Source organism: Rhipicephalus sanguineus, chromosome 8 (assembly GCF_013339695.2).
Source record: "Rhipicephalus sanguineus isolate Rsan-2018 chromosome 8, BIME_Rsan_1.4, whole genome shotgun sequence".
Classification (NCBI taxonomy): Eukaryota; Metazoa; Arthropoda; class Arachnida; order Ixodida; family Ixodidae; genus Rhipicephalus; species Rhipicephalus sanguineus.
The window spans coordinates 108394864-108417887 of record NC_051183.1 but is presented as its reverse complement, the minus strand read 5'-3'; the positions used below and the strand labels follow the sequence as shown (position 1 = coordinate 108417887).

At 46.2% G+C, this 23024-nt stretch overlaps 1 long non-coding RNA gene across 1 annotated transcript; it reads right to left on the bottom strand.

Moving 5' to 3' along the window:
* Positions 1-3703: 3703 nt before the first annotated feature.
* Positions 3704-20893, bottom strand: LOC125759587 (uncharacterized). Its single transcript, XR_007417210.1, has 2 exons — positions 20809-20893; positions 3704-3794 (listed from the first exon to the last, which is right to left on the bottom strand). It is a non-coding gene; the product is annotated as an uncharacterized LOC125759587 (long non-coding RNA).
* Positions 20894-23024: the final 2131 nt, after the last annotated feature.

The window sequence follows — 23024 nt, the reverse complement described above, 5'->3', positions numbered from 1 at the left end:
TGAGCCAGATTCATGCTTCCGATTGCGCAGTGCTGCCTAATCGGGTGTGCGTAGCTGTCAATGGTGATGACAGGACGGCGCGCAATATACAGTTCCTAATGCCTGTGGACCGCGCTCCACTGTTCGTGTTTCGTTTGCCACGGATAATACGGATTGATAAACAGTAGGAGAAATGGGCGATTATGTCGAGGAAGAGGAGCAAGATAGTCGTTTCCCACCATTATTTTGGCCCCTTTGGCTGGTTTTTGCTATTCTTTATGGCGCTGTAACAAGGGTAAATATTTTACGCCGAAAGCTTTGGATTCGTGATCAAACGGGAAAATGCACCGTCGGCGAGCCTATTCGGCAGCGTCAACACGAGTGATGCAAAAAATCGTCCTGATGACACCACAGACCTCCAAAATTTGTGAGGTCATAACGTCACGTCACATGATTAAGTCATCGCATGACATCGTTGGTTTGAATTGCCTCCATGATTGGTGAGTCGATCACGGAGGCAATGCCTCCGATCCTCGAGGCAGTGCAAAACCACGTTACGTCCAAAAGACGTTCGGAAGGGGGCGGGGAAGGAACAATACATCGACTGAACAAAAAGAAGAAGATGAATTTCGCCTGCGAGCCGTCTTAGGCAAATGCATAGGGGCCCTGCGAGTCTTTTTAGTATGTGACCGCATCACGCCCTATCAGGAGTCGACCGTTGAGAGTGAATTACGCTAATTTATAGTAAATACATCTTACTACGATTTTCGAAGCGAAAGCTTTGTATATCTCTACGTTAGTATGATTACACTAATTCTGTTCATCATGCTTTCAAACAGCCGGGAACGAGTTAGGAAACGTTGATTTGTTAACGTAAGGATTAAAATATGCTACAAAAATAAAGACGACTCCGCACGACCTACGATATATTTCATATCACCGTGGTGCATCCCTGTTTGACACATGCTCTCAACCTTTTTATTTCTTGTTTAAACTTCAACTACATACGACACGCTTACACGGCAGCCGCTGAAAATTCGGATTTAATCAAAAGTTCTGGCCTGTAACGCCCATTTATTTCATTTGAATGCCATCACACGTCGCTTGTCACGCGTTTAAAACTCCGAACAAAGGAATTGAATCGAAGGAGCAGGCTTAGCAACCGAACACGTGCAGCACGCGGTATACGTATATTGCGCTTAAACGCCGACACGGTAGCCGAAGTCCGAGCGCTGAAATTTGGGATTTCAAACGGGCCGGAAAGTCATTTTGAGTGCGCCACGGGGATAGAACAGTCGCGAAAGAAATCATCGCCATACATGCAGACGTACACATTCATGGCTATCAGACGACACCAGGAGCAATCGGCACTGAACGTGCTCCTGACGGCAGCTCCGCTCGAATTCGCTGGGCATTTTACATTCAGTACAAATTGCTTTATGGACATGCCCATTCATGTTTCAATAACTCGAGCAGGGCAGACTGGCCGGTAGCGTCAAGTAACCTTCACGCAGCGAGCGCGAAGAGCGGTACCCGAGTCCCCTCTCTGACGTCACACGCGAGAGGGCGCCACTCAAAGATATCGAGGCCAATACCCTTTCATCAAATAATCAGCCAGTGGAACACCTTGTGTGCTGATACTGTACCATTGATTCGTTTCTGCAGCGTCATGTTCGGTCATGTATTCTCTTGGTTGTCCCTTTGCTGTGTTCAAATAAGCGGTCATTATTTTTATTTTTCACCTTTCTGTATTATAGATGTGAGTACTGACTGCCGTAGAATAGTATTCGGCAATATGGAGCAAAAATAAATGCAAACATTTATCCCAGAATTGTCTAAGCGTCACGGGTGACACCTATGGGTCAATTGACTGCGTGAATTGACCCATAGGTGTAAAATTCAAAGAACACCAATGGATGTTGTAGAACAAACATACTCCCATTGTACACCTAAAATTAAAAAAGGGTGTGCAAAGGTTGTGCAAAAAAGACATTACACCCTTTCGGATAATATTGACAGAAAATGGGGTGTACGATAGGTGTTTTATTTCAAAAACACCTATACGAGTGTGAAACGGTTTGCAGTATACGATTGACTTGCCATCAAGTTTACGATTGAATGACTGCCACTAAATAATAGCCTATTGCTAGTTTAAGGCCCCTTACTAGGCTATTCGAGGAACTACTAAATATTATAAAAGTTCCTTTGGTCACCGCAAACTGCCGCAAGGCCAAATGGAGAATATCCGTTTTATTTTCTCTGGAAAGGGAACTGCATTATTACAACATACAATAACATCCTTTGTTGTGGCGTCGCTAACGTTCCAGTTATAACAAACATTTTTCTCAAATATCCTGAAACAAAGTAGGATAGCTGGCCTCAGAGGTGGGTAAAGAAGGATGTTTTCGAGCATACATGATTACATAAAACATAAAACTACAATACATATACCTCAGAACTCTATATCCGCCGACTTGATTATTTCTCTTCGGACATGACCATTCGCACTTCCGGATATCCGTCTTTCTACAATGCACTGTACACATGGCTCGAAGGTATTACTTCGTTTTAGGCTGTAGCTCATACTTCAAGCAGACACGATCAGATTCAATGTATCCTTCACGTTGGAGATCCTCCAGGGGAACAACAATGCCGGAAAAATAGGCGCCTGCATTAGGTGATTCAGTCGGCCTGCCAAAATTTTCCAGCTTAAAGGGACTAGTATGCGAGAACTCGCGGTATTTGGCTGGAGATGAATGCATAAAGGTGACCTTGACATCGTGACTGAATGGCCATTGAAGAAATTCGTCAATCACGCCTTTGTGCAGTCGCATAAGCGCGTGCGCTGACACGGAGTTCTCATTTTTCTTCAGGTACAATCCGAAGGAGAAGTGATACCCGCACAAGTAAATGGGTGCATTGAAATGCTCAGAATAACCTTTCGATATCGCCGTTTCTTTCAACGCCTTTAGTCCTTTGACATAAAACACGTTTTGTGTAATCCCCAATGTGCCGCTTGCAAGAGCCTGACTTTCTCTCACACCGGACGCCTCCTGGCCATTTTTGCTGTCTGAAACGTTTGACGCATCACGCATGCCAGAATATGTCTTGCACTTTGCTACGATGACCTCTGTTGCCCGTTCCAGTGCTTTACCGAGAACACCCTCGAAGGAGCTAACGGTTTGTGAGACTCTTTTCAGTCGGTTGTCGTCTGCGGCAAAACGGCGTCTTAACTCAGCATTACTTCGCTCCAGCTTATCGATGCACTGCCTTGTTGCGCCTGCGTCGGCTGCGACTACTTTAACATCTGCGCTTAAAAGACCAATTATTTGTGCAACTTCGTGATGTCTGCCATCTTTTGCAGCCAAATCTTCCTTGACTTCTCTAAGAGCGACAATCCTTGCTTCATTAGTGTCACGCGTTTGCTTCTGTGACGTTTCTATCACTGTCTCCCTAAGCTCATTTACAATGTGCAAGACCTCCTTTAGTTGATCGCATTGGGTATGGTGCTCTCGTACAACCTGGTCAAGGCCAAATTTCATTTCCCCGACATGTTCTTCCAATGTTGTCTTTAAATCGGGGAACATGGCTTCCTGAGCCGAGCCTTGGAGTGGTTTCAGCTGTTGGGCCTCGCTGGACAGTTCGTGCGTGGTGCAGTTACTTCTCCGATGCGCGCACACATTCGTGCAGAGGACGAGAGCTGAGCAGTTCGGACAGCGCGCTGTGTGACGGACGCAATCTTCATCAAAGTGCTTCAGCATGTCTGAAACAGTCATGATGGCGTCGCAACCGTTTTCCTCGTTCCAGCATTTTACCTGCAACAGAAGGATTGTTTTATATCAGCAACAAAGAACTTGAAGATCATTCGAAAATTCCATAAAAGATGAAACATGCAGCTAAGCTCCTTTGGCAATAACAAGGACACATATATTTTGAATGTTCATTCTCGCAACATTAATATTCTTTCATGCACAAGGAAATCAGTGTTTTTATCAAACACTAATCAGTGGTTTCTTAAACTTTTTTATCAAACTGCGATTTACATATTTGAACTACTTGAAAAAGCGTCAGGGCTTTTATGAAAACACCATTGCAACGACTACGATGAGGTTCGTTACACTTGGAGGAAAGACAAAGTTATTATACTTCCAAAACTGTCTACTTTTGCGAAGTCAGAAAATACAAGCTCAGCATTTACGATTCCACTATTCCGCTCCTCAGCTGATACGACAATACTTCAGACGAAGCGGTACCATTTTCAGCAGGAAAGACAGAAGACAGAAAGAAATAGAGAGAAGGGTCGGGGGAGGGTGCAGAACAAAAACGCCCATACAAATGGTGTAGCCATACTAGTCACCCTTGAGCAGATACATCGCAATATTGTTTGTGTAATAGATTGAGCGCAAACGAACGGGACACAAGAGGACAAGACGACTACACGAGCGCTCACTACCAACTGGTTTTATTCGGAAAAAAACACGAGTATATAAAGCACAGTATACCACAAGCGCGGCTGCGCACGCATCAAATGAGATGAAAAATAATACAAAAGACAAAAGGTTATATTAAGTTACGCTGAATCAACTGAAACTCACTCCCCCGCAAACATACCGACGTTTGGCTAACACAATCGGTGCCTTTCTTTTTGATGTGAAATGACTCCAGAAGCTCACGTGCCACGGTGTCTCTGCTGCGGCCCAGTATCTTCAGTTCAGTGAACAGAGGCTCACGGTCGCACTCCACGCAGTGCGCCGGAAGGTGTGCGCGCCGATCATTTGTGAGCGACAGCTCACGCTCACGTGCCCGGTCGTTGACACAGCGGCTCGTTTGTCCAATATAGGACTTCCCGAAGCTCAGTGGCAACTCATACACGACGCCTCCGCACAATCCCTGTAAAGCCGGGTGTGCTTTTTTCCACAAGACGCTGTCTTTTTTACCTCTCCTGCTATGCGCGCACAAAACTTTGACAGCTTGTTCATCGCTGATATGACAATATGCACATTGTGCCTAGTAGCCACTCTTGAGCAGATACACTGTGCACACGGGCTTCATGGCGCTCTTCTGTCTTTTCTTGCTCCTCCTCTTTCCTTTATTTCCTGGAGCAGCGACCCCACAGTGGCCACCAGAACGGTTTCCGCATATCCCGACGACCGCAGCCGTTCCACCTGTTGGCCGAAACTGGTTGAGGCAGCATGTTCGCAAGACTTCTGGAGCGCGGAGTCTAAAACAAGTGAGGCAATTGCTCGCTTAACACTCTTAGAATAGGCCGAATTGAACGGCAGCAGAGGTTTGCGGGAGCGTGGGTTTAGGCCCAGCAAACATGGGAATGCGACAGGTTCAGCTGTACGTTTTTAGACGTAAAGCTTAACCACTTCCTAAGTTGTTGCCTAACCACTTCCTAAGTTTTCTCATATTTACTTTCCTTTTAAGCCGCAGGCCTAATTGATTCGCCCCCGTGAAGCTTCGCTAATAGCGGAGAAGAGGATACATAAGATGGTAAATGGCGACACGATGAAGTACTTCGAGCACACGAAAGTAAAAAAAAAATGAAACATACGATGAGATCGAAGAAGCATTCCGAGGCGCGAGAAAAATATTTTCCAACACTCGCAATACAATTTATCCGTATTTTCTTGCCATCTTCTCTAGTTTATTTTCAATGTTAAAGTTAAGTGGTCGTAAAAAAAGTCAGTTTCGCCGCAATGGCGAAGCAATGAATGCGATAGCAACAAGTTGGAATGTAACGTGAAGAACGGAAAGCAGCTCGAAATTGCCAGCGCGTCGCTCGAGCCCAAAGGACGCACGAAAAGAACGCACACAGGACGAGCGCGAACTATCATGCGTCACAGCTCGATACTTGAAGCACACTGCTGAAACATAAAGCAGGACGCACGAAACGAACGAACAGGTATACACAGGACGAGCACGAACTAAACGTCGCAGTTGTTACTTATTCCTGTTTGAACAGCGCCCTCCTTTCGCAAATGCGGCCGCTGCAGCGGGCGAAGTGACCTTCGTACGCTCTGTGATTCAGCGCGGAGATCGCGGGGAAAGCACAAAACATACAACCCCCCGCTCTACCCCGCGCCCGCCCTCCTTCTTTTCTTGAGATAAGCGCACGAAGGCGACCACGCCCTGTAGGGCGAAGAGCATCGGCGTTCGCAGGAGCGGGGCGGCGACCTTTAAAGCCCAGCGCCCAGCGCGCTCCTCGCGCCATCTCGCTGGTAATGAAGAAACGCTTATAAGCGCCTGTCGTCTCTAAGTCCGGCCAGCGGTAAAGGGTGTGTATATAACGCTACCCGTTAGCTACGTGGACGATCTGCGTTTCGTGGCGTAGTGGCTAGAGCCACGCGCTGCCGAGCGAGAGGTCCCTGGTTTAATACCGCGCTTCGGAAGCATTTTTTCTGAATTATTTTTCTTTGCGGCTTTTATGTATATATATATATATATATATATATATATATATATATATATATATATATATATATATATATATATATATATGTACTTATACATATACGGTGCGTGACGGCGGCGGCGACGGGGATGGACAAAAACCAGCCGAAACTGTCCATGAAATTGCTATCGCAATAATACGGCAAACGTCAGGTCACAACATAGCACCAAACACGCCTAACATTTATCAGTTTTCCAACCCAGGAGAAAAAGATGCCGCGGAGTTAACAAGATAGCGTGCGACAGCCGCTCGTTTGATGGCCTATAGAACTGTGTGTGAGCCCGCGGTGAGTCACAAACACGGCGTCCTCCAGGCGCCGCTTCAACTTCATCGAACCAGGGAAGGCATCATCTCTCCTAGGCGTTGCACAGCTTGAGGTGTATGCCGGGAAGATCATTCGGACGCGAGGCGGTTGGCGCGGTTGTTGAAGTCGCGCTTCGATTTAACCAGGTTTTACGCTCCGTGCTTTGGTGACGTGCGTGGTCTAATCGTGTTTTGTACGTTGATGGCGTCTAACTGGTGACACAGTAAGCAAGGACACTCGTAAAAGTGCGAGGTCTGCCACAAATCAGCCACGAGGCAATGCAACAGGGACGTTCAGTGCGCTGCGCGGCCGTTGCAACGAGTTGCATTGCTCATTCTTCGCTTGCATGAGACACAATTGTCGAGCGTGTTGCATCCGTTGTTACGTTGGCCGAAGACAGCAGTAAATGTAATACAGGTAAGCAATGTACTCTCTTGATCACGTTATTTGCTTGTGCATATATGTTTATGTCGCGTATTTACCTGAATTCGTGATCATGCTTACGCTACTGTAAGAGATAGGTCGTGTCAGAAAAATAAAGCATGTAATGCTTTTATGCAATGCATTGTTATGGGCAGTATTTGCTCTGCGTTAGACATTACAATATGGGTGTTTGGGCATATATTATGAAACATCCGACTAAGGTCATCTGTAATCATACACGTAGTTTAGGCGGTATCAACAAAGTGCCCCAGGTCAGCGTTGCCCAGACGAGCTCTGAGTGCGCAATAACTCGCTTCTGTTCATGGCAGTCTGGGCTTTTACAGCGAAAGCTGTTATGAGATCATTTCACCGGCCGTTTTTGGCGCCGTAGTTGTCCGCCGCCGTCGCCGCCACCGCTGCCGCCGCCGCCGGTGTCCGTAACCAGTATCGCTCGAAATAAGAAAACAAAACGAAATAAGAAAAAAAATCCAGGATGGAACGAGGTTCGAACCTGGGCCCTCTGCGTGGGAGCCCAGTATTCAACCTCTGAGCCATGCCGGCGCTTGAAGCTGTTTTGCAAAAAGGTCCTATGCAGGCTTCATGTCGGGAAGGAACCACATTAGCATATGCAATATAGCGTGGTAGAAGAGTAAAATAAGCACCAAGCGTCGCACAACGCGAATTCTGTAACCAGGCGTCGCACAATGCGAATTGCGCAACGAGTAGGTTGTTGAATGCTTCCAACCCATTACAAAGGGCTCTGCCATAATTCTTCGTCGTCATCAGGCACAGCATCAACAGAGTGCGCATATTGCCTTAAATGCGTTTAGCAGGTACTACGGCTCTCCGTAGAATGACGAAAAATAGCACAGTGCCTGCTGCCCTACTTCTCAAAAATTACAATGATTTATAGCGTAGTGGGTTCCTCGCAAGTTCACTTGTATTGGTTGCCAAGGAAGCCCATAAGCGCATTATCATTTCCTCGGGGTCTCAGTAAAGTTCTTCGCCCTCCCCCGTCTCTCTCCCACGTCAACGTATGTTATACAGCATGACGGGAGAGGGAAATAGCGACCGGGCGTCACCCAGTGCAAATTACAAAGCTGGTATTTGTATTCCTATGATTTATCAAGCTATATTCAAGCGTTTTTTTGACTCCACGGGGACACGCTAACGGAAGTTGCGTGTGATATTCACGTAATCGTACCGTAAAGTGCACATCGTTTCAATACTGACGTCTGTGCTCTAAAGTGAGTGCGGTTGTTACGTCAGATCATAAGGTACCCTTTAAACACCAGTGTAGACGAAGTTTTTGGTAAGCCCTCGATGGGAACAAAACTACTTCACTTATAAAAACACGTCCATCCACCTCGTAACGCTTAAAAAACGCAGCATAGACAGTTTTTCGCCGACTGCTTCGCATGAAACCGATTCCCACAAGCCGCGAGATCTTCCGAATGCTATTTTTTTTAATTATACCCCACCCCGTGTCTTCAAATAGCCCCTAAACAACGTCCGATAGTTTTTCAAACATTTCAAGTAAACACGCTCATCGTGAATGCCGTCACGACAAACGATGCCACGCGTGGTAGCGCTACAAACCGCGGGCGTGCCACAAATTCCAAGAAACCATCCCTTCTGCTCTCCGGGCCTTTCCGGCCTCCCTAGTGACGTGTGTGACGTGAACTTGTTGAAACTGTGACGCGGTATGGAGGCGATGCTGCGATTGCTCGAACAAGAACCTACGACTTCCGGTTAGTCTGCAAGCAGTTGCCCGCACTCCTTGCTGCTCTTCGTCGTGTTGCACGCGTGTGCGCGCTTGCGAATCGGCAACTGCGGCCCGTAACATATCTGCACAATCGTTAGCGTAACACAGTCATGCCTAGAGGTCTGATACGCTGCGCGGACTAAATCTGACATTGTTTGCGATGGCTTTAACGCGTGTGCAGTGCTTGGCTGCAAAAGCGCCGACTGTAAAAACAAAAAGACGCGACACGTCTCACCGTACGGGTCCATCATGGCGGCGATCCTTTGAATGTGTGTGCGCAACACAGGGCCCAAACCGGCTCGATTCGTAGGAGCACGAGCTGGCACGGCAACAACAGCGGTTAGCCGACAAGCACGGGGTTCACGAAGTGGCAACCGGATGTGCCCAGTGTTTCAAAGAGCGCGTTAGCGAAAACGGTATGTCGCGTGAGATTGGAAGAGGTAAAGCGGCTTTGGGAAAGGAGACCAGCCAAAGAGCGGAGGGCAGCGATGGAAAGAGTGAAACGAGCGATCACAGCGTTTCGATCATCAAATGTGTGTAACTCCGCTATTCCGGCACCGTTTAGGAATATTATAACGGCTACGTGTTTGTTGTAGACTCGTGCACAACTGTCACACCACAACTAAGTTAAGAGACCCGGGTGGTTTGGGGGCCCTTTAAGGAGAAGCGCGGCTCTGATCACCTGTTATTTTCAGGAGACTCCGCTCAGTATAACCCGTGCTCCACCAACCCTGGTGTCGCCTAACAAAGGGTACGTGCCTCTTTTTTTTCTTTCAATCTTCTATATGCGGCACATTCCGGACCATTCGCTACGCGCACGATCGGCCCAGCCAAGTGTCGCCTAGCAACGAAAGCGTGGCCCTTTCTTCAGTGTTTCTTTCTGCGTACGCCTAATCTTTCGTTCTTCTTTTAGCGGCTTTATTATGCCCCGTACAAATATGTACACAGAGTGATGAGAAGTTTCACGGAGGATGTCATATGGCCTACTTTTTCCTGAATGCACGCGCTGTTGCTTCAGAATCATCCTGGCACACGTCTGCTTAGAGCACGACAGTTGCAGTGTCCGTGGCAAAAGATGTACGTTTCCCTCATCGCAAGAAAAAACACAAAACATTGTCCTTTGGAGTTGGCTTAGACCTTGAATGCATCATAACGCCACACATTCGACAACAAGCATCGTGTCGTTCGAATGTGGTCTGCTAGTAAAACTGGAAACTACCAAAAGTAAGAAGAACATGTGATTGACTCAGGTGATGACACATATTGAGACACACACGGAGACGGGGAGAGAGAGAGAAATAAACAGCGCTGGTCGTGTGTGTTTCTTTGCCATCCGATTTGTATTTGCGCTGTACAAGTCAATTCAAGATGAATCAAGGCCAACTAGCCCGGTTGCCAATTCTCTCTCCTTAGTGCAGAAAACCGTGCCTCTTGACGATCTTCCTGGTGCGGTAGAACAAGTTGTGGGGCAAGCTTGAAAGCTCAGCTTCCCAATGTGCTCGAGTCCACTGGTTTATCCGTAGCATTGTTGCAAGCTGCCGCAATCAGTGAAAACTACCATATGATAAACAAGGCGAAACAGGTTGATTGGAGACTAAAGCGGAAACCTTTTTTAGCTCTCCCAGTTCGGCCCCAATAAAACACTTAACACTTCTGCGCTCTCGTCGACTCAGGGCAGCTTGGGTATAGAGCAACGGTGGTGCTATTCCTTTTCGATGAAAGAAAATCAATATGCTGGAACAGGATGAGCGTTTCATCGGTCCGTAAAGCGTTTACTGGTTCCCGCCCGCATTTGCGTCGTGGTGGTGCAAGTTTGAGAGCAGGTAAAGCGGAATAAAAGCATGACAGAGTGATCTCACGTTATAGAGCTCCTGCTCAGGGGTAGCCTCCTTTAGAATGCTCGAGCGCAAGGCGCGGAAGCGTTGCATAGGCGGCCTGGACCGCAGAGAGCCTACAGTGTGTGGTCGTGAGACGCGGAATACAATTTTCACAGCATAAGCCTACGGAAATTTTCTTTATATAATGACGTGATTGCTGTGTTAAAGGAAAACTTCGGCACAGTTGTTTGTTTCCCAGTGGGCAGGCGACAGTGACCACGGTCCAAAGTGGGGGGGCTCCGCCCTCCTAACTTTTCTCAAGAGGGGGGGGGTGGCTAGCGCCCCCTTTACGCCCCCGGTAGATACGGATATGGGCATGACACATTTCCGCCCCATGCTAAAGGAACACTGGTGGAAATCTGCAAAGTTGTCTGCTTTGTTCATGGAGCAATACTTCTTTCTACGTCTGTTTGTTGCGGCGTGAAACGCGCGCGCAGAGATCTAGAAGACAGCGCCGCCGGCACAACGCGGAAGCCACTCAGCGCGCTAAAGAGGCAGAAAGCCTGCACATCACGAAGGGATAAGCGACCACTTGCCCCCACGAATAGGGAACTTTCCCTCCCAAGGGCATCTACGCAAGCGTGCGTACAACATGCGAGCGAGGACCGAGGGGCCTATGCATGCGGCAGACGTCGATTGTTCAGGGGCCACAACTACCAGCTCGTTTCAAGCGCTCTACGGCCTATAATTCGGGCAGTATCTTTTAGTAACTGCAGCTACAATATCTGTCACATCTATCAGTTGATGTCACAGAGAGGAATCTGAGAAATTTTGCAATGTGCGAGGCGGTATCACGATTTGAAGACGTCGCGTCTATAAGAGCACGCAAACGACGGCAACACGCCAGAAGCATCATCTGTCGTGCAGAGGCAAAAACCGCATTTCCTCCGTGACGCTACCGCGCCGCCCTCGCGCACTGCTTCAGCCGAGAAGTTTATCTTCCTCGAGTACTTCTTTTTCCGTGGCTGCGGCACACCTGTCTGATCAAAGCATGCGATGACCGAAGCTTCTGGAATACGTCGAAGAAAGAAAAGCGAAGGAAAGTTGAGACGTAGAGCGGTGGCCGCATGAAATCTCCGGCAAGCCGTTTTGTGTAAACGTATACCGTGTACTGTACAACGTAACCTCTATTTTTACGAGAGAACGCTCCATATTGGAGAATTCCCGTAACTTCTATTTTAAAAGTAAATTTGTTTATTTTGTAAACGTGAATATTGCAAAGATTACTAGATAACACCTATTTTATAGGAACACAAACCTGTGAAAATGGGCACCTTCAGTAAACGTTAACGTGCTTAGAGAGTGCAGTAAGAACCGAAACTAGCTTTTAAAAACATACTGTAATTACTTTTTCAGAGTTCACTAACGCGCTTAGAAGGACATTTTCTAGGCTCTTCAGAGCTTGGCCTTTCATTTCATGCAAAAAATTCGGCAACTGAACATTTTCGTGTCAGTAGCCAGTTAACAGCTGCGAATATGGCGTAAGCATCGGCTGTAAAAATGCTTGTGTCGCTTTGCAAAACAGCGGCATCCAAAAAGGGTGAGGCAATCGTTTCATAAGACACGTCATGATAAGGCTTAGATGCGTCTGTAAAAAATGCAGGACAAAAATATCTGTCCTCTAGTTCTAGAAACAACATACAGATATGCGCAACAGGAGCGTGTTTCGCAGCATCTACAAAAGACAGGTTATAATCTACAAGCTGCCACTGCCACGGTGGGAGCTATACAGCGGGAGCCATTAGACGGTGCTCGACGAATGGGACACCGATTTCCTCCACCATACCTCTTGAACGAATTGAGTCGGGCTCTCTCGCTACACGACTATTATTATGAAATAGACGAGAGATGGGCAGGTTGTTTATGATAGGACATGTGGTATATACAGCGTTTGCACTTACTCTAAAAAATATACGAATGTTGCGTAGGGCCTCTGAAGCTTAAACGACCACTCGTATGACTCGACATAAAGGCTTTCGACGGGGCTTGTTCGGAAGGCACCCGGAGAAAGGCGAATTCCTTGATGTTGTGTGGAGTCGAGCAACTGCAAAGCGCTTGGTGTGGCAGACTGATAAACCATGGCTCCGTAATCTAATCGTGTGCGTATATTGCTTTCGTGCGAGTTCCTGAGACACTTGCTGACACTTGTCCATGTTGCGCGTGACTGTACTTTCAGTGTATTTATTGTTCTCATCTACCTGTTTCTAAGAGATTTATTGTGTGGTAAAAAGGTGAGCTTCGCGTCTAGGATCAGGCCTAGGAATTTATGCGCCGACTCTACAAGTAACAGTCGACCATTATGGTCAATTCGGGTTTTTTGGTGGAGGCCTCTTTCTCTCTTGAAAAGAGAACGCGGGTACTTTTTTGCGGATTTATCCCGAACCCTTTCTCCTCAGCCCACTTGAACAAATTCTTCAGGCTGATCTGTACCTGGTGCTCCCAAATTGCAAGATTGCACGATTGAAATGCTATGTGGGTATCATCAACACATGTACAATAAAACAGTCTGCGGGATGCAACGACGCGACGAGTTCATTTTTATAATGAAACGTGTATAACTGAGGACACCACTTTGTGGTGCTCCCTTTTCCTGCAAGATTAATCGTGACGGAGCACGTACAACTTGAACACGGAGTCTGCAGTTTTGCACGTAACTTTCGATTATATTTAACACCCTGCTACATATGCCTAAGTGTAAAAGGTTTCTCAGTATTCCAAACCGCCACGTGGTGTCCGAAGCCTTTTCCATGTGAAGTAACACAGACAGAAAGACCTGTTTGTGGACAAACCTTTCACGAAATTTCGCCTCGATAGGTGTCAGGTGGTCAGTGGTGGATCGATCCTCTCGAAAGCCGCACAGGTATGGGACAACAAGTTTGATTGATTTTAGGAAGTGTTGTAAGCGGCCGTTCATTATTTTCTTTAATATTTTACATGGGCCACTTCTTAGCGCCATAGGCATGTAGCTTGAGCCACAAGGTAGATTTCTTTCCTGTTTCAGAAATGGGATTCCGATAGCCCCCTTCCGAGCAGATGGACTCTCTCCAGCGCATCGCACAGCCACTCTCTTGCCGCGGGCCGTGAGGGTGCCACAGTTCCAAGCACTGTTGGTGTTCTTCAGGAAAACTCAACCAAAGTTTGTGAATCACTCTTTTGTGTATATATGTGCGTATGTGACAGTACGTACTGTTTGTGTGTATATGCGATTCATTGTATATACCATAGTCATCACCCGGCACCCTGAGTAGCCAGCCAGGCGATAAACCAGGCTAACCTCCCCGGGATTTTCATTAAAGATTATTATCTCTCTCTCTCTCCAGACAACCATATGTGGCGTCTTTTTTTCTCAAAGAGTCAAATGCACTTTAACTGAAACTGAGAAAAACACACTTTTTTGCTGCTGCCAATATGGTCGGGCTTGTTCCAACAATTTTTCGCAAGTGTATTCCTGTCCCGTAAGTACATGAAATCTATATTGTGGTTAAAATCTATATAGACCACTATCGTCGGTATTCTTGAGTAAACAATATATTTGGCTCTTATAGATTGGAACATTTCATTTGGGCTTGAATTAGCTCATAAAAGAAGTCTAAAACGATTCGAATGTATACGGTATAACAATATTCTGCGATAAAATTAACATCATCCTTCTGCTTCCGTCGGTGCCGTCCTCCGTCACGTGGGCGTAATAACGATAACTAGACCTGAAGACCGAGTGTTCCTTCCTGGCAAAAGGCGCACCATTCTGGATTGTCGGCAGCGTTTTCTTGTTCTTCGCATCTATTGAAGGCCTTCAAAGGTGTTCCAGCTCTTCTTCTTCTGAGCTAGTTTTATGCCATGCCATTTCGGATCACTTCTTCTCTTTCAAGGAATAGGTCGGTGCCCGATATATTCATTTCATATATCTTTTATTTCAAATATGACGTCTTGAAGAGAAAGAAGGACATGTTACTGTAGAGCTAAACTCGAAATGGAACGCTAAGGGGCCAAAAAATGTAGTGAAATCCGCCTCTTACTGTTTATATTCGAGTTTTGCCCTACAACATCATGTCCTTCGGTAAATGTCATCTCGCCCTAGAAAAACTAATTGTTGAACGTACACACGATAGCAAAGGAACTCGAACACAAGTAAAACAGATTGGATAAGGCCATGTCGGTTCTTTTGGTCACGATTGTTGACGCAGCGCTGGTTTAATGAATGCGGCTGAGTTTGATTGAAACAGATGTAGCATTTGGCTCATTTTGTATTAGAAACTGCCTTTTTGAGTGCACGTTACAATCAGGAATTACCCCATTTTGATTCCATCTGTTTTAGAAGTGACATCCAATTTAGCACAGTTTCGGTTTCTTCAGTTGGCTCTTTTTTTAAAAAAAACGCCACATATAGTGTTGCAAATGGAAAGGAACGTTTTCCGTGTTTTCGAGGGTAGTTGTTTCAAAATCTGGTCAACAGATGCCAATTTAGTGCGACTGTTCAATGACGCCAGCAGTTCTGCTATGATAAATGGTTAATTATATGCGTCGTTAATTATATAACTACTTTATTATATTATTATTATTATTATTATTATTATTATTATTATTATTATTATTATTATTATTATTATTATTATTATTATTATTATTATTATTATTATTATTATATTATGTATTATCCCCTTCAGCGGCGGTGTGTACAATTGTACACATTAACTTCGGAGGCATGTTACGCACCCAGTGTTTCTTCAAATGGCTGGAAACGCACTGTGCGCATTTGTGCAGGCTTCCTGAGTGGACAATTAGCGGTCATTTAACTTTATTGTGCTGCATATTGCTGCAGAGGATCACTGTGCTGGAGACACTACCATGTTCGACGATCGTTCGATGTGCGCGTTCCAGGACCAACGTCAAGAGTATTTTTTTTCTTTGCTCGAAACGAGTAAAACCAAAAAACAACCTGTGCAAGCATTTTGGACCTAATATTTGATTCTTTTTATGCAAGGATTGAAGCTGACTCATTGCAGGATAATTAGATAATTAATTACATGCTAATTAACATTAATTATTGAAAATCACACAAAACAACACATTCCTCCATTTTCTTTCTTGGAATGTACTACTGAATAGCTTGGAATCATGCCATGAGAATTTGACGCATTTGCAGACAGTGCATCATAATTTGCGCCCGAAGGGGTTATTATACAAATACTTTATGCGTCGTTAATTACATAACTACTGCACATGCGTCGCATGTGCAGTAGTTAAGCTACAGTGCCTAGAATATTCTAGGCACTATAGTTAAGCCGACAGAGACATCGCGCGCAACCTCCACTTCCACGGTTGCCAGGTTTGGCTACTTTCCGCCAATTTGGCTACTTTTTAGACCGGTGGCGGCAGAAGAAAACGTCTTGGCTACTTGGCTACTTTTTGGCATCTTCCTTGTTCCCTCGATTTGAACCAAGCTATCAATCTCTTGTCACGTTGTAGCCGCTCGCCTTCCAGGTTCCTGTGTCAAAACATGGCGACCAGGGCGCATTTTAAATTCCCAAAATTGAATTAGGCGCTATCATTAAACAAAAAAAGACTTTTGGATACGTTGCTGAGACTCGGGGGACAACTGCTACGTGGAGTCTCAATTTGCAGACCACCTATTTATTGCTGAATGCGACTTTAAAGTGTGAACGGAAATGAACAGAACAGTCGAAAGCACTGTGCATCCAGGAAGCTCTGCACTTATCGACAATGGAAATCGGATATCCGACGAACTGTCTGTGTTATTTTTTATAATTAGGTATGGACTGCAACTCAGAGGTATTAACAACTCAGACTGCGTTATCACGCGAGAAACGATTGCAAGAGTGACTACAATTGATGATTTATTCACAGAAACTAATTTTCAGCCCACTCGAGCAGTACTCATTTTTATGGTCGTCACTACGCACGTACTTCTGGTCCCTAAGAAAATAAAGTCACGCAGTACCCGTGAAGAGAGTGTCATGTCTGCAGCAGCGCTGAAAACTTCGTCATCCTGCAAGAAATGGTTGCTAAAGGCGGCGATTTATGCTTTATTCTCAGCACCTATGATTTGAAAGGTTTGTTGCTCTACTTGTTTACATTTCCACCAAAAGCCTCTTGCATTTAATCATTTCGGAAAATACGTCGCAGTTGTGAAACTGCAGTTCACTGTGTGAACTGCAGCTTCACAACTGCGACGAAAGGTGGTCTTTGGAAGCACACCTGGCGCAAGTACATTATCGTTTGCAAGTAAGACAGCGGTGGCCTATCTTCGGAACCTAAAGCATCTTCGTGGATCCTATATGTATGGACGGATTCTTAGTTTCGTATCGCCTGTTTTCATGGTCTCTAGCAGTTCTCTTGATCTAAATATCAGTATTATACGCTTGTTTGCGTTCTCTGTGTTATCCTTTCGTATTTTGATTCTTTGTGCGATTACAGCACTTTGATGTTTCGAGCCATGGAGAAGTTAACGTTCAGAATGGTTCAGAAAAAACGCCAGGCCTGCGCTGAAACCGCAGCACAGTCACAGCGAAAGCTAGAAGAGCGGCGTTGTAAGCTCTCTTGGGGCTACAATACAAGTACACTAGAAAGGTACCCACTACGCCATAAATCACAATTTTTCTGAAGTTAGGAAGCACCTACTAAGCCATTATTCGTCATTCTGCGGAGAAGCGAAGCACCAGCTACACGTCTGTAAGGCATTATGTGCACTTTGTTGACGCGACGACTGATGACGATGAAGAATTATGGCTCAGCCCTTTGTAATGGGTTGGAAGCTTTAAACGGCCCCCAGTTATGTAATTTGCACTGGGTGACGCCCGCTCGCTATTTCTCTCTCCCATCATGCTGTATAACATACGTTGACGTGGGAGAGAGACGGGGGGGGGGGGGGGGAAGAACTTTACTGGGCCCCCGAGGAAATGGATCATGCGCTTTTGGGCTTCCTTGGCAACCAATACAAGTGGACTTGCGAGGAACCAACTACGCTATAAATCATTGTAATTTTACTGAGACACCGAGGAAATGGATCATGCGCTTATGGGCTTCCTTGGCAACCAATACAAGTGCACTTGCGAGGAACCCACTACGCTCTGAATATTATAATTTTTGAGAAGTAGGGCAGCAGGCACGGTGCCATTTTTCGTCATTTTAGGGAGAGCCGTGGTACCTGCTAAAGGCATGTAGGCATTATGCGCACTTTGTTGATGCTGTGCCTGATGACGACGAAGAATTATGGCAGAGCTCTTTGTAATGGGTTGGAAGCATTTCACAACCTACTCGTTGCGCAATTCGCATTGTGTGACGCCTGGTTACAGAATTCGCGTTGTGCGACGCTTGGTGCTTATTTTACTCTTCTACCACGCTATATTACATATGCTAATGTGGTTCCTTCCCGACATGAAGCCTGTATAGGACCTTTTTGCAAAGCAGTTTCAAGCACCGGCATGGCTCAGAGGTTGAATACCGGGCTCCCACGCTGTGGGCCCGGGTTCGAACCCCGTTCCATCCTGGAATTTTTTTCTTATTTAGTTTTTTTTCTTATTTCGAGCGATACTGGTTACGGACACCGGCGGCGGCGGCGGCGGCGGCGGCGGCGGACAACTACGGCGCCAAAAAACGGCCGGTGAAATGATCTCATAGCAGCTTTCGCTGTAAAACCATCGTCAGAAACGGCACCATGAATGGTTTTAATGAACTTATGTGAGGTGACTATGACGAGATATTCAGTGATGCAAAGGTAGGGAGCTTTTCGTACTGATTTCTGTCTCTCAGTTCGAGGAGCAGAGATTTCTGTCTCTGAGTTCGAGGAGCACATCGCAACTGACTATTTTATACACCTTGTAACATGGTCCTAGTGTTTAAGTTGTGCTTCTTGTCAGCAGAAATGGTGAGATCGTTCACACAGTTTCATCATACTTTTAGCTGTGAAGAACGTGGTACTTATGGTACTGCACTCGCGTCTTGTTAAAGAAGTGGATGATGCTTCGGTGAGTACTATTTTCAGGGCACAATCAAACTTCCAAAGAGGTGTGCTCAAGATAGTATATGTGCTATGTTTCGGCAGCGGAGCCAGCCACCCACCACCGTGCCCAGCAGGAGGCCATTGCAGGAAGTTCCAGACAAATCGTGGAACGCGAGCTGTACAACGCTTATATAACGTAATATAGAGGAACCAAGATTGGGAATCCACACAAAATTAGCCCTAGCTGCCAAGAAATGTGAAAGTAAACGTAAGTGGGAAGAACACAGGAAAGATTAAAGTAAGAGAGAAAGACAAAGATAGGAGAGGAGGACATGAAAAGGTGACTGCTGATTTCTCACGGGCGGGTCCATACGAAGTGTCGTCTACGTGAAGCCGGGGCCTTGAGGCCTGTGTTGCTTCTACCGAAGGGCCTTACAGGTCCAATCCCCGGCGCCGGTTCAAACCACAGGATCCCCTTTTCCCCGGACACAAGCCACGAACAGCGAGGCGTGGGAGGGGTCCGAACACACCTCCCGCCCTCATCGACGTGAACACAACGTATTCAATCTCCACAAGTGCAGATTCTGCAAGGCATTTCTTTCGCATAAATTGAACCAGAATTCAACACGATGTTGCTCCGCGCCTTGAGAACGGACTGGGTATTCACGGCAGCAACGCTGGACAGAAAGTGCGCGTAGAAAGAAAAAAAGAAAGAAAGAAAGGAAAGAAGAAAAGAAAGACAGAAAGAAAGAAAGAAACAAAGAAAGAAAGAAAGGAGAAGGAAAGAACGGGACAGCTTATGTGTCGAAATAAGCTCTCAGCGCTGTGACAATGAACATTATTTTTATGCCACCATAGGCATAATCTTTCGTTCATGGAATAGCGTCCCCGGTTGAGAAGAGCAAAGCAGTGAGGCTTTTCATTGCTTGGCAAGATTATGTTCAATTCCACGAAACGAGCAACGCAAACAGCAGTCCGCCATTCCATGCACGCTCGTAACTGTTTACCCACCGCTCTACATATAAGAACAAACTAATTTGTAAGGTAACCATAGTATGACTATCTCAGCGTGAAATCACGTACCGTTGTGGATATCGCGCAGTTATACATACGATTTACTAGAGCTATCTGAAAGACGCATTTGTTAGGAAATCAGGGAGGCCTCTACAACCTTTATTTCTAACAAGAGCAGAAACATTGCGACTTGAAAGCTATATTCGGATACAAGTTTAGAAGTCTGCGGCATTTTCTCCTGAAAAGCGGATTTACACTAGCCAGCCCCAAAGGACTTGCACTTCAGGCTGACGTCATGAGCTGGACGGCAGGTGCCTCCGCCTTCGGAGAACATTGCCGTGTGCTTGAGCGGGACTACTTCTCCAGTCGCGGAAGCCAACGGCTGCCGTGCTTCGTCATGTGGTCGGAGCTTCTCCGCACTTCTTAAGCTTCATCTGACTACAGTAATATCTAACAATCTCGAAATAAGAAGGCAGCCGCATTTGTCTTATTCGTAGAGTAGTGCGTTGTTTGGTCCGAGTTTCGCACGGCACATACGTATCAGAAGTGGAGACAGCCAGCGGGCAAATAACATAAAAAACTGTCACCATGGTGCGCAAGCTTTCCAACCAGCACTAAACAATACTTTTCTGTCATTCAGTCACGGGTGCAAGCAATTATATTAAAAGATGGCAGTCCGCAAATGAGCGGAGCGATCGTTAGCGACGATTAGTCATTTCGGCATTCTACCGAACCATACCACGTCGAATTGGACGGAAGATTATATCACGCTTAACCAACTTCAATGCGCTTGCTTCTTTTCAAGCTTGAACCATTGAAATATCCACCGAAATTTATTCAGTAATTATCTGCCGCACCTTGGACATTGTTGGCGAAATGGGACCACTGTTCTGGCAACAAAATACCGGGGATTTCAGACATTTCATGCCCATGCTACATTCAGAAACTCTTATTCAAAGCAAACTTAGCTGATACTATCTGTTATTTTAAAAACAATATCTCTTTCGCTCGTGAAGTCAGGATATTTACCTTGCGCCTCAGCAGATTTTTCAGAGGAAAGATTCTCCATTCAACGTCTTTTTCAAGGAATTTGTCCCCGTCCAGTGGACATTCGTGAATCTCGTCGACCCAAGCACTGCGAGTAGCAACGTTTTGCACAGCACGTGTCGACATGGCAGAAAAGGTGGTCGTGTGGGGCAGCAACCCGCAGACAACGCATATTCTGACTGCCGGAATGGGCTCGGCGAAGGAAGAGGTCTAGAGGCCAGCTCATAGGGAAAACCCGGACACCGTGTACCGCTGCATTTGAATAGCCACGAAGGGCGCAGCGCGTTACCACCGAATGGCAAACGTCGCCAAATCAGCGCTCTTATCCCTGTGACTGCCGTCCGCTCCCCACTGACGCGGCGGATGCCAAAGCTACTATCAATCCATAGAGCAACGCCCCCGTCGCAGTTGTCCGAGGGCCCCACAGCTCGAGTCACGAATGTGCACTTCTGAGCATCAGGGTGCGTCGTCGTTATCGGCCGCAGAGTTATCGCATGCAGACAGTGTTATTCCGCGATCGCCCTCTGTGGCGCGCGAAAGTTCGTAAACACAAGAGCTTTAAGTAATTACAGGCACATAAAAGTTCATCGAACCTTAGTAAAGAGACAATATCGGCTCTTTTTAGTGATATTTTCGGTAACTTTTCAAAACACCGTTTTTGTAAGACAGAGGCGGTCGCACTGCAGCGGTGACCATCACCATGTGTCATGGGCATGCAGGACGATTTATCTTCAATTCATAAAAATCAGATGAGGAGTTTTGAAGCTAATATGCTGACAGCTCATAGTATTGAGCAGTATTCGTAAAGCCTATAGACCAGAACACAGCGAATTCCATGCGCATCGCCATATTTGCATCGCGCGTCGCGCCATCTATCGCACACGCGACGAAACAACATGCGCGGGCTGCCACGCCAGGAGACGCTACACAGAGCAAACGTGAAACTCCCGAAACTCAGCCCGTCGGAGAGCGTGTTTCGCGTCTTTTCTAGCCTGGACATTTTCGCTGATTTTATTGGAACATCAAGAACAACATTCTCATGCAAGTCCACAATGTATGCAGTACCTGCTGAGCAGGCTGCGGAAGTAACCTCGTCAAATACGTACGCTGTTACATTTGTAAAAAAAAACGTTCTCGCTGTAGTACGCGTGAATCATAATTGCAGTGCAGCTCGCGAAAGAGTGAAACGATGTTTTGTTGCCCCATATTACAAGTTGTGCACAGAGTTTTGTGAAAGCTCATCATTTCATCATGCATCGCGTAATAATTAGAATACGCTTTGCGGGTAGTTTCGCCGGAACGTAATTTTTGTTTCACGAGCGCTCTTACAATAATGCGTCTTGCTCACAAAAGCGGGCTATCAGAGAGTATAACCTGCAGTATCGTTCAGCGATCCCTTTTGGAAGCTACCTGTGCGATTTTATTCTTGTAACGATGGTGCTTTACAAGCGAAACTGTGCTACCCTTAGTTAAGCCGGTTAGTTAAGCCTGCGACGTAAAGGACACTGGCGCGAGTACTGTTTACTTACGTGCCAAAAAATGTATTATGTGCAGCTGGATTCCTCGTGTCGTAATAAATTTGGGGACATACCAAACACTAAAATGAAAGCACGAAATTCTGGCCAGCTGTTTAGGAGCACCGTGCCATTTATTACTTTTTGAAGACGAAATCTCGAAGGCGTGGATGCCATCAAAAGCACTAAAGTTTAATACTACGTTGAAAGTGGCAAAGCATGCTGATTTCTTGTGCATGAAAGCGCTACCTTGCACTAGATTTTCGTCAAAGGAAACACTCAAAGGTATGAAGTGCACCCCCACACAAAGCTCGCGGCTGCCTTCAACCCAGCTGCGTGTCACGCAAATTAGGTTCGCAAAATGAAATAGGTGGACATCACACTGCAGAATACACGCAGTTAGTGTACTTACTCGCGCATTTTCACTCGGCTCCTAGTTTTTTTGCTTGAATCACAGTTATCCACCCGTGGGGAAGCTGAAAAACACCGCACCGGCACTATTTCCGTGGCGCGTCGTAATAGTCGCAGACAACGCTAATATTCTCTTGTTGCGCTGCTTGTTTTGGCATCCAAAGACGACGCAGTAGTGCCCAGACGAGATCTTATACGCTGAAGCGGCGTGAACGGGTACTTTTTCGCACTTTGAAGCCCTCAGAACTGCAGCTTGCCCTCGGCGCGCCTCGG